The following is an 18,606-nucleotide window of genomic DNA, read 5'->3' as shown; positions in this document are numbered from 1 at the left end:
TTACAACATGTGGCTCAACTTCAACTTTTTGAATCTTGAAAGAAACCATGAACCTGTGACCCTCTGTATGGTCTGTACCATTTTGGAAATTGTAATCCGTTACACTACTTGTTACTGGGGAAAAGTAATATATTACATAATATATTACTTTAGTAATATATATATTACTTTAGTAATATATTACTGCCCAACATTGCCAGTGGGATACTATGTGCCAGAATGTCTTCACTTCATTGTCTTGTAATAAAATTGAACAGAATTTCAAATGTATGCACAGGACGTCCTTACCCCAGTCCGTTTAAGTAAGATGTATCCTAACTCATCCTCTAAATGTCAACTTTGCAAAAGATGCACAGGGTCATTTGTGTAGATTTTAACATGTCATAATTGTGACACATGATGTTATTTCCAGAGGAAACCACTAGATGGCAGGCTGACTCTGTGAAGCTTCACTCCTCCAGCACACATCCAGCTTCAGATTTATGTACAGGAAGATTTCCATGAATACTGATGTTTACGTTTGTTTGGGAAGTTTAGGAGCTTGTCTTTAACACAGATATCTTTGCTGTTTCTGGAAAATGAGGCTGCATTGAGGACCTTTGACCTTGTACTTTCACCTGTACCAGTACTGATAGGGGTCAGGCCATCTCTCTTTGTGGCTTTCTGGATGCAATTGAAAGTTTGAAACACTGGCTGCGGATGTCAAATCTTTTACTTTAACACTGATCCTGGGCTGGTTCTTGATCACTGGTTGTAGGTGTAGTTGTGTGTGCTTGAATAATTGGCCCTACATGACCTGTGATATGAAACCTTGACCTTAAAAGACAGTATGTCATCTGAGTGGGCGGATAGTCTCTTATGAACTTCATCATCTCGTTCTTGGCCAACCTTCAGTATAGTTCTGAGTCCTTGTAAGGTGAGGTTCTTGACATATGGATACCTTTTATCTCCTTGTAGAGCATTTTCACATAATAAGCACACCTTTTCATCCAGTGTCTGTAAATATGGCTGGCTAGCTGCCTGCGTTGGCTCTGTTGGCTCCATTATTACAGTGAACTCTGGTAAATATGGAAAACACACACACACACACACACACATTTAACTTAGGCTAGCCTCTGTTGGCTTAGATCAGAATGCCTGCACTGTGGTTTAAAATCTATCTCACAAATCATCGCTGTCCGATGAAAACCATGCATCTCCAAAAGTACAAAAGTACTACAGTATTTGGTGATCATGATGTAGTTCAACCACCTGGTATTTCCCTCTCCAAATATGATGACCATCAGAGTGAGCATTCTTAACTTATAGGCTATGCCACTTATTCCCCAATGGAATGACCTAATTTGACTGTTTCAGAGAAGAGGTAGGCCTACTGTATGTCTAAAGAAATCTCATTTGCTATAGAACTGTACCAGATATCTCCATACAACTACTGGTTAGTGTTCAATAGCACCTAGACAATTCAGTAATGGTATATTTTTGAGGGATTTCTGTTTTTCTGATAAATAAGAATATACTGTATATATATATATTCTCATATATACTGTATATATGTGTGCGTGCGTGCGTGCATGTGTGATTGAAAATAAAATAAAATAAATGTTACGGAAGTCCAGCTCGCCGTCCGTGGTTGGTTAATTCATCTGTCACACATTTTGTTTTGGTCTTAGGGGGCGGTTAACCACTTTTCAAGAGTTGTGCACCAGATGAAGCCGGAAGTACCGCAGCCCGGGATTTATTGAACCCGGGACTCTGCGTTGGTAGGCGATTGCTTTTAACGCCTTAGATGCAGATTTCTTGACATAAATGTTTTAAACTGCTGGACGGCTGCAGAAACACTCACTATTTTCAAAGGAAGCATTGGCCCTGTGTGTGTGTGTGTGTGTGTGTGTGTGTGTGTGTGTGTGTGTGTGTGTGTGTGTGTGTGTGTGTGTGTGTGTGTGTGTGTGTGTGTGTCATGGGTGTGTGTGTGTGCGTGCGTGCATGTGTGTGTGCGTGCACGTGTGTGTGTGTTATGTCGGGTGAGAGGAAGATTTTACTGGAAGTTCATCTCACAGCGGACGATCAAAGAGCTCGACCTTCTGCAACCAGAGTCACAAAAGAGAGAGAGAGAGGGAGTTACACTGGAGGGAGAAGTGTAGCTATTGTCTCCTTCAGTCCTGTGGAAACGACATGAGAAGATCTGAGACTCAGACAGAAGGAAGTTCATATCCGTGTCTTTCCTACCCCTCCTCTCTCGCTCTCCCCCTCTTTCTCAATCTCCCTCTCTCTCTCTCTCCCCCTCTCTCTCTCTCTCTCCATGTTAGACCGTGGTGACACACCAGTGAACAAAGAGGGATTGTGGGAAAAGATGCGGCACGCCAGCTTGGCCTCGCACGGCCGTCAAGCAGAGAGAGAGAGAGCGTTCCAGTCCTGTCCGCCTGGGACAGAGCTGGTTTTGCATAATCCCCCACTCCCCTCCCATACCCTTCTTAGCACACACACACACACACACACACACACACACACACACACACACACACACGCGCTCGCGCGAGAGATTGATAGTAAAGGGGTTAGGGTTAGGAAAAGCACAAGAGACAACTCTTAAGAGCCCCTAGTGCCTTCATATAGAAAGCCATTTGCATTCAGAATCAAGCAGTCTCTGATCAACATCTCCTATGTCAGTCAGTCAGTTTCCTCATGTTGCTGTGAGAGCTCACATATTGAATTTCAGCACAGACAATTGTAAGTCTCAGTATCTGCATTGTCTTTCAGAAACACCTGCTTCAAATCTGACACCTGCTGCCAAACCTCAGAAGCGGCCGGTGTCCCCGTCTCCAGAGTTACTTCAAAGTAGAAGTCCTCTTTCATGTGCTGTTGCCATTATTTTGTCCACCTCCTTAATGTTCACACGTTTACCCTCCTTAAGGCTGACGGACAGTTCAGAGGGCTTGGCGAGACGCAGCCCGACTCAATAGTTCCTTCCAAGGCGGCGATTAAAGATTTCTGCTTTAAGTTGCTCTTTGACGCTTTGCTTCCCCCCTCCTCTTCCCAAAGTGGACAAAAGGTTTTGGTTTGGAGTTGTTCCCCCTCCTCGCAGCAGAGATGGGTGCTGGGGGGCGGGGCCGGGGGTGAATGGGCGGTGGAGCTTCTCGTCTGTCTGACAGGAAGTCTGACGCGCCACAGAGAGAAAACAGCTACAGAAGAACTACAGAGTGAGGTCAAAGGTCATGCAGACCCTCACCTTCACTGTAAACCTGCTACTCCTCTGTAGGCCTACATACACACTGACAGAAGGATGACGGTTTGGCTTTGAAACCACAGCAGCCGGAATCCAAATCTTCTTGTCTTTTGTCTTTTTTACTTTATTGGGTTCTGCAATAAAATACAATTGTCATCAAAAGTACAACATATAGGCTATATAGACACTGCATACCGGTATTCACTGTATAGAAAGACACAATAAAAAAATGATAACTGATGTATTGCTCAAACAGAAAGTCTGCACAGAGTCCACCAGCTTATATGTGAAAGCGACCTAATAGTAGGCTAATAGTCAGAACAGTAATTTTTATATTAGGTGGTTTCTTGCATTCAGATTCTCCGTCCATTGGAATGGACAGAAAAAAATCCACCATTACAGGATTTTGTGTGTGTGTTTAGAACATAATTGGGTTGTAAATGGGTTAATAAGCGCCTGCAGTAATGTGTTGGAGCCTGAGCATTCGTCCTGACCTGTCCACTCGTCTGCTTTCTCCCCGCGGTGTCGACCTGTCCACACTCATCTGGTTTCTCCCCGCGGTGTCGGCTGTGATTAAAACTCCGCTCCTCCCGCCTGGAGCCATGCTGTCATCTCCTCCCTCCAGGAAACGAACCGCAGGAAGCAGGAAGTCATTTCTGGACCTCATGACCCGGGAAAATATTCACGCCGGAAAACGAGCGACTGGGTTTGGCGAAAACTCGGGAAAAAGTTGAAGTAATTTTGGGTGAGCCTAGGCTGGAGTTTTCAAAGGCCAGCAGGGAACATATTGGCTGTGTGGTAATGCCTGGTGGGCAAGTACTTTAAATGGTAATTCTCTGTACGGTACCAGTCCACACCTTCCATATCCTGCACCCAAATATTGCCCCTGTGTTTTCCCCCCTAACCGTGCTAACTACTTCTGAGAGAGAGCGTGCCCATCACTCGGCCGGTCGGCCCCCCTGTGGAGTGACCACAAACACAAGATGGCTGTCAAAACAGCTAATCCATATTGCCGTCCTCTGATGTGTTTGTCTTGCATGCAAGCACAGGTAGATGAGCAGTCAGGCGTGTTTTGACACGGTGAGGGGGAGAAATGAGGAAAGGTGTTTAGGGAAAGAGCTAATGGCGTCTGGCTGACAGGTATTTAGCCAGGCAGCTCTGGAGGCCTGCATCCCTCTGACAGCTCAGTGCCTTAGCCCTAAAAGGCAGATTATGCAGAAGTATGGTTCACTGCCTCCCATCACCAGAGACCATTTCCTGATGGTCAGCCCCCAGGCCCCCCTCCACCGCACACCCACTGCCAGCCCGCCAGCTAGCGTTAGCGTCCTGGTGTTTATTTGATTGGAGCCCCTCCTGTGTCGAGCCGGGCAGGTAATTGCGTTGGCATGCGAGACGTGAATCATTACACATTTTCTGCTGTCGCTGCCCATTGCTAACTGCTTGCTGTTACCTGTGTTCCTGTTAATTGACCATTTAATTATCTTTTAAATGACGTTAAGTGGTTGTATGTGTAGATTTCTGTGGCGCATCTCTGTGTCCTAAAACGGCTTTTTAACAAAAGTAGCTCAGATTGGGTGATTCTCTGACAATCTCAGGGGCTTTTGAAACACACGCACGCCAACACACACGCAGCAGCCAAACACAAAGCTAACAGGCCAATTAAAGGATGATCAATGCATCACAGCCACCAGTCCATTAAATCCAGAATGTTCTCTCTGCCTGTCTGCCTGCCTATCTGTCTGTGTCTGTCTGTCTGTCTGTCTGTCTGTCTGTCTGTCTGTCTGTGTCTGTCTGTCTGTCTGTCTGTCTGTCTGCCTGCCTGTCTGTCTCTCTGTCTGCCTGCCTATCTGCCTGTTTGCCTGTCTGTCTCTCTGCCTGCCTATCTGTCTGTCTGTGTCTGTCTGTCTGTCTGTCTGTCTGTCTGCCTGTTTGCCTGCCTGTCTCTCTGTCTGCCTGCCTATCTGTCTGTCTGTCTGTCTGTGTCTGCCTGTCTGTCTGCTCTCGTTGGATTCAAACCAGCACTCCTGAGCAGAGCCCCGCTGTGTCTCCTTCACCAAGGACAAACACAAACCTGTTAGAGTTGCTGCAGCTAACACAGTTTGGCACAGACCAACGTTTCTTCCTCTTTTTTCTTCCCCCCTAATAAGGTTGCACACCTGCCACCAGTCCACACCGTCCAGATCGCCTGCTGCAGCGCCGCCAATGGCACCGCGCCCGCCCCGCTGTTTTCCTGTGGAGACAGTGGAGTCCATTAGTTTGTCTATCTCCCACATCATCACATCTTTCTCTGCCAACACATGAAATATGGCCTAAACATAACCATAACAACCAACCTTTGGAACGTAATTCAACATTTCCAAATGTGTGATACAGGGGGCGGGACTTACGCAGGCACACTGACCCGGAAATGTACGTGTACATACCCGGAAGTGTACGCGTACAGACCTGAGGTACTTTCCTTCAAAAATAAAAGCAGTTGTTAGCATGCCCATAGCCTACTGGGAGTTTTTTGGTTAAAAAAAGATGGCCTCCATGGGCCCCAGCCGCCCTGTTCAAAACTCACAACCTGTCAGATCAGAGTGACACATTGAGCAGGTCTCTCTCAGTGGGAATAATGCTCTGTTACACACTAACATGGTACACGCGTGCGCACGCACACACACACACACGTGCACACGCGCGCACGCACACACACACACACACACACCTCTGTTGCCTGCTATCCAATCTGGGTTACACTTGACTTGTTATCATTCCTTGCCCTGCTGTCGCCTATGATTTGCTTAATTAACTAGAGTGCCAATTAAGAGTGAGTAACCTAATAGCATATTTCCATGTGAAATTAATTCAGTGTAATTCTTCTGTGTGGTCTCCGTTCAGCAGAACAGCCTGGGCGGCACAGCTCCTTATGTCAGACCTGCTTTAGCTGTTGTTGTTCCCCACCATGACATTGGAAGAGGGATCGAGCCACAATGCGTCATTATGTCCTATTAAGGTCCTGGACTCGATTCCCGTATGTCTCCCCATGCCTTCAGTGCCTAGTGCCCAGGTGGGCTATCTCATGAAAAGGGCCTTTCTGTGTGGAGTTAGTATGTTCTCGCCGTGCTCCCCTGGGGTTTCCTCCATAACATCAATATGAACCCCCCATAAAAACATGCAAGAAGATCAGCGCCTGACCAGCGATGGTAAAGAGGGAGTTTGTCCCCGGGCGCGGCGATGTAAAGCTGCCCCCTGCTCCTGATCTGCACGGAGGAGGACGAGCCAGTGTGATGAATGTCTGAGTCCGCGTGAGTCCCGACTGGTATCGAGTAAGTTGGTTAAACTCACTCCCCAGTATAAAGGCCCATTAACCAGTGCTGCCAAGGCAGCTTAGCTCTCTTGGCATAGTGGTTAGCATGTGCACTTTGGAAGTGGGAGGTCGGTGGATCGAATCCTGCTCCACCCCTGGGCAAGCCCTTAATGTGGGTTGCTACCAGTGCTGTCTACACAACGCAGGTTACACCAGGATGGGAGAAAAGCGGAGGATAAACGGTGGCATTTGAATAAGAGTGTGTGTGCAAGCCGCTGTGCACGTGTCAGTGCATGCCTTTCTAAAGATGGTTGTTTGTGACCGTAATAAAGATGACTTTGCCCGTCCTCATTTCTTTTCTATCTTTCCATTTAGTTTTTCACGCCAAAGACCACAGTTCAAGCTCAGCATGTTCAAAAATGACCCGACTTATCACTTGATTCATGACTTCAGTACTTTCCTAATGAGTTTATGACCTCAGTAAACACTTTCCTAATGAGCCAATCGCCAGTTTTAAGTCTTCTTCGATACAGCATACAGTTCATTTAGTAAATTATGGTCCCATTTATGGCCCAATTATGCTCCATTTTCATATGAAAATAAATGCGTCCGTTTCAAACGGTGTAACTGTCACTTCCATGTCTTTCACGTTGGTATCATGTTAAGCAATACATCCACTAGTGGGCAGCAGGGAGTCAAATGTGTGAGTGTGCATGTGTGGTACTGCTCCATTTCATCTGTATCTGTAAGCTTTCAGAAAACATGCAGAACTACATAGGAAATTAACCTAGAGTACGGACAGAAAGCTCCATCCGTATGCGTAACGTTGACCATAATTGGGCCATTACAGTCATACAGAAGATAGAAAATATTCTGTTTTGGGGCGTGATTGACAGGTCGCCTGGCCAGCTCGTGGTGCTGCTGCATCTCTGTGGGAACCTCCTGATCTCCTGACCTGCTTGAGAACCAAGATGGCGACGGTTAGAAAGGAGAAACAGATTTCTCTGCTTCTCTCATCAGGATAGTGGAGAACGACTTTGGCGGCCCCACATGGCTGCAAGTGCAAACTGTTTGAATTATTTGACTTCAATACCCATAAATCCTGTAAAGTGATGCCAGTAAACTGCAGCCTGCCCATTGTCCCAAAATAAAAAATGAATCAAAAAGCCACCAATAGAAACAGAATTGAGTTATATTTTCAGTTGGATGTGATTGGATCCGTGTGTCTGAGTCCGGCTCTGTGTTTTGATGCCAGCCAGTGGTTTATATTGTGGGATTGAAACAAAGTGCAAGCTGAATGGAGCGTGATGCATCCCACATGTCTGCAGACTGCACACTGTGCAGCATGAGGCCTTCACTGCCCAAGCTAAATGTCTGACAAACCAGAATCCAGTTTCTACACAGGTTTCTAAACATCCACACACATCATATTGTCACTCCTGTCCTGACTCTAAAACCATGACAGAAAAGAAGCAAAGATTTTATACAATTTTATAAGATTTTGTAAAAGTTTTTATGAACGATTTTTTGATAAAATTGTAATTACATATATTAACTGATAAATCACTTTGTAGACTCCACTTGAAGTGCTATTGAAATAAAGTGTATTACTTGATTGATTGATAATCTATAATTTATTCATGATGATGATGGTGGTGGTGGTGTGGTGGTTGTGATTATTATTATTATTTTATTATCACTCACCAGGTATTATTATTATTATTGTTATTTTATTATCTCTCACCAGGTAGGCTATTATTATTATTATTATTATTATTATTATTGTTATTATTATTATTATTATTATTATTATTATTATTATTATTATTATTATTATTATTATTATTATTATTATTGAATAAGGTTTAAAATTGATTGCATGGGGGCCAACATTAGACTGTGGCTTGGCAGTTTAAAGGTGAAAATGTCCCTAACCTGCTGGGTCTTGTCGCGCTCGGGACAGCCAGCAGGGGACAGAGCATGTCAAAGAGCTGCTCATTCAGCTGCAAGAGCGCAGGACAGGAGCTGAGATCCAGCAGGCTTCAGCTGGGTTTGAAGGTTTTAACTCTGCTGGCTTCTCTCTTTAGGCAAGGCAAGTTTATTTATATAGCACATTACAACAACAAGGCAATTCAAAGTGCTTTATACTGTATACGCTGCTACAAAGTGAAAAAGATAAAATTCCTAACAAGCGAAATCCATTAAAGAATCAAATAGAGTAAAATAGAAAGATATTTTTACGCCTTAAAGGAAACATGGAATCAAGTCACCCTGATCAGAATATTCTGAAAATAAAGCATATAATAGAGCTGTAATGGCAAAGGCCTGGAACAGAGGCTGTAGGGGCACCTGCTAAGTGTGCATTACATCCTGTAAATAGCGTATTTTCTGCCACGCAGCAGGTCATATATCCTTATTATATCATAGAGACAATGGAAAATGAACGATGTATTTACCTTGGTGCAGCATGTTCACCCTGTCTGTGTCTGCTGTCTGTCATATTGGTAGAGATAGAAGCTTCCATTGCCCCCACTCTTCAGTTTGTAAATGAATATAACATTAGTCCGACTCCAATCTGGGAACCCAGAAGTCCCCAGGCGGATGATTTGCGCTGTACAGGAAGCCTAAAAAAAAGGTACGGCTGTCCCAGAGTCTAATTACGTGCCGAAGTATAGACGCTGGGTTCCCAGATTGGTCCGACTCAAATAAACACGGGTACCATCATTTGAATTCAAATGCATCGTCCATATTCTCGAAATCAGATAAATATGTTTACTCCACGCGAAACAAGGCGGCTTGATCGACTGCAGCTGAACTCTCAACTGATGTGAGACTCTCGCGGGACTTGGATAGACAGTTCCCGGATGGAACCTACCAGACAGATGGCTGAGAAAGGTAAATAGAGGGGCTCACATTTATGCCAGTATCATACAGTAATAAGGATATGAGCTGGTGCGTGGCAGAAAACAAGCTATTTACACAACGTACATGCACGCTTAGCAGGTGCCCCTACGGCCTGTGTTCTGGGCCATTTCACAGGCTGTTCTAGCACTATTATTCTTCATTTTCAGACATTTATGTTCAGGGTGACTTGTAAAACATACTGTAAATCCAGCTGGAAATAAAGTCCAGGATGTAAAAAAATAAAATAATTTTCCTTTAATTCAAGCAATCCTTCAATTCTCAATAGAATGAAAAGCAAATAAATGGAAATCACAAGGAATTTATCTGGAAGCCAAAACTATTAAAAAAGAAAAAAGACCAATATATTGTAGCGTTCCTGGTATTGAAGAGGCAGAGGCTTCTTGCGGGTACAGGGTTCTTTATTTATAGTCAGTCATATTACAACTCTAGGCGGTTGCTACGCCATAGTTAGCTAGCTGCTTCCCTCTAGGTGGTAACCGGAGACCTGCCACCGCATGCTCCCTCACCGGAAGCGTTCCCACAAACCTAGTGTTCCCCCTCGGTAACACTCCCACACATCAGTTCCTAGCTAATAATCTAGACACTTCTATTGCACATCACATTACAGGTAATACCTGGATTACCTGAACCGCTACATTCTCCCCGCCCAACTTTAATGTCGCTCCCACGCGACATGCACAACCCACACACATATCCCCCTGTACCAAAACACACCCAACACAACATTTTTCCCATCACCACATCAAATTCTAATTCACCAACAAACAGTCTTTTCTTTTCAGCACCCACCATAATGTCTAGTTTTGCATTAGGTACTCCGTAATGTCTAGTTTTCCATTAGGTACCCCCATAATGTCTAGTTTCCCATTAGGCACTCCGTAATGTCTAGTTTTCATTATTTCCTTCTTTTTTCACACATTCATTTCAATTCAACACAATAGCCCATTCAACAATAACCCCCACATCTCAATTAAACACAAGCCCCCACATTTTCCTTAACTTTTCTTTTCCCAGCAACTTCTTAATTTTTCATTTAAACCCCATTTCCATCCCCCCTCTGTGCCCCACAGTCCTCACACGCATCGCAGTATCTTCGCACATCCTCCTTTTGTTTGCCCCAGTAGAAATGTCCACGGATGCGGGTGAGTGTCTCTTCGGGCCCAAAATGACTGGAACCAGGGCCCTTGTGTGGCCCCTTAAGCGCCAACTCTCGCAGGTAACCGGGTACAACCGCCTGCCTCCCTTTTACCCCGTGCTCTGTTCTCTCCAACAGCCCGTCTTCATCTAGCCGCAGGTCGGAAAACATGTTCCACAGTCCTTTCGTGGCACCGGAAAACATGTGAGTCTCCTTCACAGGGGGCCGGCGTCCGGCCGCCACCCACGCAAGCACCGGACCGATCTCCGCGTCCTCCGCCTGCCTGCGTTTCCACTCACTCACGTCGACATCCTTGATGGTCGCTCTGTCGTCCTCCAGATCCACATCTGGACAGTCCTCCTCGTCTTCTTCCACCTCCTGCACTCGGTCGTCCTCCCGCCCCCCTTCCCCAGGGGACGGCGTGTTCAGGACAGCAGGGGGAACACAACCGGCCTCGCTCTCCACCTCGGCTTTCCGCACAGCAACCGTGGGGGGCGCAGTGCAGTTTCTGGCTAAGTGCCCAGGCGAACGGCAAGTCCAGCAGAGTCTCACCTGTCCGCCGCCTGCACGTCTCTCTTCTCCCGCTGCCCTCTGGTCCCCGACAGCCTTTTGACACTCTCTAGCCAGGTGTCCAATCTCGCCGCATGCCCAGCAGGCTCCCTGCTGACCATGTCGTTGTCCCGCATACCCGGTCCGTCTCCCGGGACCGCTTCTGCACCACCTCGCCACGTGGCCCGGCTCTCCACATGTCCAACACAGTCTCTTTTGCGGCTCCGCGTGGGGCCCGTGCTCAACTGTGACGCGGTATACAGTGATGTTATTGACGTTTGGTTGCTCCCCTGGAGCGGTGGGAGGGGGACCCATCTGGACTACCGGCCCCCCTGCAAACGTCAGTGTGCTCTTCCCTAGGTCTACTGTGCATTGGTTTAGCGTCAAGTAGTCCTCCCCCAAGATACAGGGCCCCGCCATCTCTACTACCCATACCGGAAAGTTCACTGTCTGTCCCCCCACAGTTATCATCACGGACCCCCTTCCCCTCATCGGCATCAACTCACCGGATACTGTCCTCAGCAGCTGGTCCGCTGGCTGCTCCAGAAGCGCTCCCTCTGGCATCATGTTGTAGTTCACCAGCGTTGCCGTACACCCCGTGTCCACCAGGGCGACACAGGGCTTCCCTTGCAGGCGGACCTGAACATGGCAGCCGTTCATCGTGTGCGGCCCGTTCTGCATGTTGACAGCGCCGGCGATGTCGTCTGCTTCGGGGGAAGGCGACGCCCCACCTCCCCGTCTGTACCGCTGGGCCCCCTCCAACGGTGACGTGGCCATAGGGAATATGACGTAGGGGGCCCGTCTCGCCCCTCTTAGACGGGCCCCGCGCCGTTTCCCTGGTTCCACGCTCCTCCGCGGCACTCTCTGGCCCGATGTCCGGGGCGTCCACAGGTCCAGCAGCGCATGGCCCCGGGCCCCCTGGGCCAGGTATTGTCTCGTAGGGTGGGCTGCAGGGTCGCGCTTCGGAGCAGCTGTTCTTTTAACTGGCGCACCGACTCAGATAGCTCCCGCACCATGCTGCTTTGCTCCACCAACGCACTCTTCCACGCTGGCTCCTCCCGTGCCTCCCCTGCCATTCTCGCCACGGGGGCGGCCTCCATCGTGCCGTCCTCCGTGGCCACCGCCCCCACGATCTCTCTCTCTGATGCCAGCTCCAGCGCCTCCTGCAGCGTCCTTGGGCGTGCCAGCTGGGTCTGCCTGCGCAGCCAACACGGGGTCAAAGCTCGAACAAACTGATCCCTGGCAAGTTCACTCTGCGTCTCTGGCAACATGTCCGTATATGCCCTCCTTGATAGAGTCTCAATGTCATTAGCCAAAACACGCAGTGACTCACCAGGCTGCCGGTGCCTGTTACACAGTTCGGCGCGTTGTATACTCGGCAGCTCACACTGGCCGAATCTCCTCTGTAGGGCCCCCACCAGTGCTCCATAGTCACCTCTTTCCCCTGGGCTTAGCAGTAGCAAGCATGCCCGCGCGTCATCCACCAGGCACGTAGCTAGCTTTGTTCCTTTCTCTTGCTTTGTCCAGCCCTCACTCTCCGCTATCAGTTCGAATTGGGCCTGAAACGCCTCCCAACTCTGTTTACCGTCGTACTTCTGCGTCTTGATAGGGCCCCGCCCGCCGCTCCTCACTGGCGCCAGCTGCACAGGATCTTCCCCGGCTCTCGCTGCTCCACTCACGGGTCCCTGTCCGTTAGCGGGGCCCGGTTCGGCTGCCGCTGCTCCGCGCCCGGGTCCCTGTCTGTTAGAGGGGTCCTGTTCGGCGTCGTTCTCCTCCCGCCCGAGGCTCTTCCTCATCTGTCTGTATTCCTCTCTCATCCGTCTGTATATCCCCCTTACGCCCTCCACCGTATTCCTCATCTCGGCGCACACCGCGGCTTCAGCCTCTCCTATCTCCCTCTTCATCTTCGGCGGCTCCGTTCCGCACTTTTCTTCAGGAACTTGTTCACCACCTCGCCGATTCTGGAGGCAATATTCACCGTTTTAACTTCTGACACCAATTGTAGCGTTCCTGGTATTGAAGAGGCAGAGGCTTCTTGCGGGTACAGGGTTCTTTATTTATAGTCAGTCATATTACAACTCTAGGCGGTTGCTACGCCATAGTTAGCTAGCTGCTTCCCTCTAGGTGGTAACCGGAGACCTGCCACCGCATGCTCCCTCACCGGAAGCGTTCCCACAAACCTAGTGTTCCCCCTCGGTAACACTCCCACACATCAGTTCCTAGCTAATAATCTAGACACTTCTATTGCACATCACATTACAGGTAATACCTGGATTACCTGAACCGCTACAATATCAATAATAATATCAGTCCGTATGAGATGCTAAGACTTGTTTGGTGACTTGTCACCTCTGAACGGGAAGACTATAGGCTGCAACTGCCCTGCTGACTGAAGGCTGTTCTATCTACATGATGAAATTTAATTACAGCAGCTATATGACTTAATTGGGCTCATTAACATGAAGCAGCAGGGTGGGTCAGAAGGTGTCTGGTTGGCAGCCTGTGACCTGCGCAGCCCTCCAGCAGCCTGCAGGAGACTTAAAGGGCCACTTTGCCAACTTTCAACCAGCTTTGTATCATTAACAAAATCAGTAGTATACACATTATGTCTTGTATACACCAGTATACACTAGTATACACCAGCTGTCTTGCTCTGCCTACATTGCTGCGACAGCACGCTCCTGTAGGTTCTCCTTGTACAACATCCGCAAAATCTGCCCGTTTCTTACAAGGGAAGCGACACAACTCAAAACACTGGTTCTGGCCTACAGGGCAGTACACCAGACAGCCCCTCTGTACTTACAATCTATGGTCAGGCTCCAAATCTCTCACCGTTCCCTCCGCTCCTCCACCAGCGCAGGACGCCTCGCCCCTCCTCTGCTACGGGGGCTCAAAAGTCGCTCATCCCGTTCGCGACTCTTCTCGTCCCTGGCACCTCAATGGTGGAAGGGGCTTCTACCTTCGGTCAGGATGGCCGAATCACTGCCGATCTTTCGGAAAAGACTAAAGACTCACCTTTTCAGGCTCCATCTGGGCCCTTCTGGAACTAACTTCTTTCTCTCTCTTAAAAAAAACTACTTACTAACTTACTAACTTAACTTTACCACTATTCCTTCAGAAGTTGTAGTTGTCATAGACTGTGTTGCATAGTTGATTGCTCTAGCCTCTATTGCTGACAAAAATGTGTTATTGTAAGTCGCTTTGGATAAAAGTGTCTGCCAAATTACGTAATGTAATGTAATGTAATGTAATTATGTGTAAACTGTATGCAAATGAACAATGTTTAAATTCCCTCCATCTTGCCTGGACCGAGAGCCCCCCGTTCATTCACAGAACCTCTGGACCAAATTATGTCATAATGATTTCATTTGGACCAGGACGTTCTGCGAATGAAGGTAGAGACAGCAATAATGATAATGAATAGTGATAGAGATAGTGATAGTAGTAGTGACACCAGTTTCAAATGACATCATTATGACATCATTTGGACCAGGACGTTCTGCGAATGAAGGTAGAGACAGCAATAATGATAATGAATAGTGATAGAGATAGTGATAGTAGTAGTGACACCAGTTTCAAATGACATCATTATGACATCATTTGGACCAGGAAGTTCTATGAATGAACGGGGGCGCTCTCAGTCTAGGCAAGATGGAGGGAAGTTAAACATCCTGCATTTGCATATCTGATTTTGTAATGATACAAAGCTGGTTGAATGGATCGCTGAAACATGTCCTTGGATGTACTGATCCAGCGGTAATTAAAAGAAAAAAGGGAGATTTTGAGTGCTAGAAACTAGCAAATCTAACGCTTTCCCTTGCCCTTGCACTGGGCATAATATATGACAAGACTGCAGTTCGATTCTCCTCATTTCAACATGATGTGTCATCATCCATCTGATCATAAAGACGGGATTTTATGAAATGGTGGCGCTGTTTGTCCAACATGGCTGCTGTGTCTTCTGTGGCTGGAGTTTTATCAATCTCTTCACAAACAGCATCACATAGCCTGGTAGGTAAACCATCCAGATCATGTGAAATCACATTCTCTTTCGTTCTGCAGAACCGCCTGGCCTCCAGCCTGGGGCGGGCGTTTTCAGAAATTACAAAGTCCACGGGCCAATCAGGGACCTGCTGCCTCGTAGTTGACATCCTAACCCGGCAATCAGGGACGCCGCTGGCAAAACAGTAATGGCGCCTGCGCCCATGGTTCTGCAGCTCTTGAAGCAACGAGCAGTAATGTTAACGTTTGTCGAGTTTATACGTGCAGTTATTGCAGAAATACACTTAGTTAAACAAGAACAGGAGCGTGCACCAGTGGAGTTTCTCTGCGGAAAAGACGTTTTCGCCGTTCTTCAGAGTGGATTTGGATTTGACTGGATCCAACGTTGATTGGTTGAAGGACTGGATTTGGCAACGCTGATTGGCTGAAGGACTGGATTTGGCGATGCTCAGAGCAATTGAGAGAGAGAGTGGCGTCAGCGGAGAACCAAAATGCATGACTCATTAGCCAATGAACAGCCAGGAAGGGGTCTTGCGCTACTTTTGAATGCTAAAATAAAACTGATAATGTACAATTTGATACAAAAAAAACACCCTTTCAAAGTACAACACAAACTGTCCAATTTTGCTGCAACTCGACAGTGCTGCTTAATCCAGGACTTTACCTCCTGGAACTCTTGAGAGTAAAAAACGGTCCATTGGAGTGAATGGAGATGTCGCGACTCTTCTATACAAGGCTCTGGCGACGCTGATTGGCATCTGTAATCATTGCCATTGCCGTTGTGGAGAGAATTTAGAGGTTGTTGTAATACCTCCTCCTAGACGTAGGGGGCGCTAAGTGCATAAAGCTACTCTTTGTTGTGGGACTTCAGTTGGAAGTCTATAAAAGGAAGTGAAGAACAGAAAGGAGGGGTCAGTCCCCATGGACAAGAGATGGAACTGAACCACAGGGCTCTGTGCGACGTTGTTTTTGTAAATAAATCTTTTCTAATACTTTCACCTTCTAGTTTGTATTGGTTTGATTCCTCACCACACCGTCATTATTACACGCTCAGAGCAACTGCTCCTGCCATCCATTCAGAAATCCACACCACGGGAGAAATAAGACATGGGCCAATGTTGTGGTCGGGGTGGATGGAGGACGTAAAGACCGGGGACTACTACTACTACTTCAACCGTAAGTCACATTGAATGTTTTTCTTATAACCCTTAACCAAGCTGTTTTAGGTGCCTAAACATCTGGTATGGTCTCGTAAAGGTGTTGTCCAGCGGCGTTGAAAACTGACGAGAAAGGGTGCTTGGTGCGTTATAAAGTGATGGACAAGTCTCGTGACAAAATGGCAGAATTTGTGGCCCTGCAATGAGAATGTGTTGCAGCCACGACTCTAACCATGAGAAGTGAAGGACCCTGGCTGTGTTTTAAAGCAGTGAGGGAGCCTGGCTGTGTTCAGTCAGATGTTAACTGGTCTGCAGGAACCAGGCGATTAACCAGATGTTTCCTCAGGGCCCTTCAACAAGGAGAGACTGAGCTAATGTACCTTTCCTGTTGTGGAACGGCCCGTCTCTCCCTCTCTCTCTCTCTCTCTCTCTCTCTCTCTCTGTGGTTTTGGTCAGTGGTTGTTGAGCGCCCACCGGCATCTGCATTTATGCATAGAACCCTCTGAAAGTTTAATACCGCAGCGCCATTAATCTGCAGGCCAATTTTAAAAGCAGGAATTAAACTTTCATCTGTATTTTCCTCTCCTCCTCTCTCTCCTTCCTCTCCTCTGTCTCCTCCTCCTCTCCTCTGTCTCTCCTCCTCTCCTCTGTTTCTCCTCCTCTCCTCCTCCTCTCTCTCCTCTCCTCTGTCTCCTCCTCTCTTCTCCTCTCCTCTCCTCCATCTCTCTGCCGGCCTCACCTCCAACACCAACACGCTGCTGCAATATTCATTAGTGCTGAATCACTGGCCGGGAGGAGGACTCCTTCAGGTCCTCAGAGCATGAGAAAGAGAGAGAGAGAGAGAGAGAGAGAGAGAGAGACAGAGAGAGAGAGATGGTGGTGGCGGCAGCAGCAATAGATGTCCAGTAACAGGTTAGCCTCCATTAACAACAATAACAATAATAATGCATGCCCAACTGTCCTGTCCCCTCTATTAGTAGGCCTAAGTAACCAATTTATTATAACAACAACAACAACAACAACAACAACAACAACAACAACAACAACAACAACAACAATGACTACTACATTTGCTGATGTAGGTCATATGAAGGCATCAGTATTATATTTAGACTAGTTTCATAACCAGTTAAAAGTTCCTTGTAGTCAATTTTCCTCAATCTGAGAGAGTGTGCAGGGGGAGTGGGAGAACACGCGCACGCACACACACACGCTCGCTCGCTCGCTCGCACACACACACACACACACACACACACACACACACACACACACACACACACACACACACACACACACACACACACACACACACACACACACACACACACACACACACACACACACACACACACACACACACACACACACCATGCATTCGATAAGGGCTAAGCACCGCCCACCGGGACGCACCGGGAGGAGAGAGGAGCGCAGCCAAACGCTCCTTGACTGCAGCTCCAACAACTTCAACCCTCTCTCCTCTGGAGCTACTCTGCCCGCAGAGGGAAACTTTCTGCCCGCACAGGGAGGGAAGAGGCTACGGACCCGGCGAATCAGGCGGTTGGAGCGGTTCTGGACGGCTCGGCTCTGGGTCACCTCACCGGAGTGGAAGCAGCCGGTGAGCTCAAACTCCAGCTGAAGCCCGTGGAGACGTCGCGCAGACGGACTTGCTTCAGTTCTTTGAACTCGGTGTTGTATTTAGAGTTCCAGACCAGACTCTCCAGTGTTCTGTTGTTAGGCCTACATAAAGGACATATCACTCATAAATCACCCGGTGCGTCAAAAGGACTTTTATACTGCGCGTAAATGTTGGAATAAATCGCCTGTAGTTCCCAAAAGCGACTAAATCGACGCACATGGACGCAAGTCGCGATTCATTTTATTAGTGGTTCCTAATTTTGTGAAAATGAAAGTTTTTGACACTTTGCCTCGCTGGCGGCGGGTGGATTTAAAGCGTGTAAAGGACAAACCGACCCAGCCGTGATAAATCAGTGAGTGGAGAACGCATTTATATCGACCAATGCAGCTGCATGAGTAAAATGGATAATAATAACGGTGACTGTGAGACAAGTTTACTGCGGGAGAGCAGGAGAGATGGACTGCAGCTGAATAAATATCGATTAATATCGAATATCGATCTGCCCCGTGGATCAAAACGAGACTAAACCAATTGATCACGTCTGACTGTGTCTGTCCACATGTTCAAGTGAGCGGGGAATGAGCCTGGGAAAGAGCAAGGCGAGTGTTTGAATGTGTTCGGTGTCTTCTTCAAGTTGGACAGCGAGAGAGACCTGAAGAGAGAAGGCGCATTGGCACCGCTCGGCACGGC

Source organism: Poromitra crassiceps (genome assembly GCF_964638095.1).
Source record: "Poromitra crassiceps genome assembly, chromosome: 12".
Taxonomy (NCBI): Eukaryota; Metazoa; Chordata; class Actinopteri; order Beryciformes; family Melamphaidae; genus Poromitra; species Poromitra crassiceps.
Note: the sequence above shows the minus strand (reverse complement) of the source record.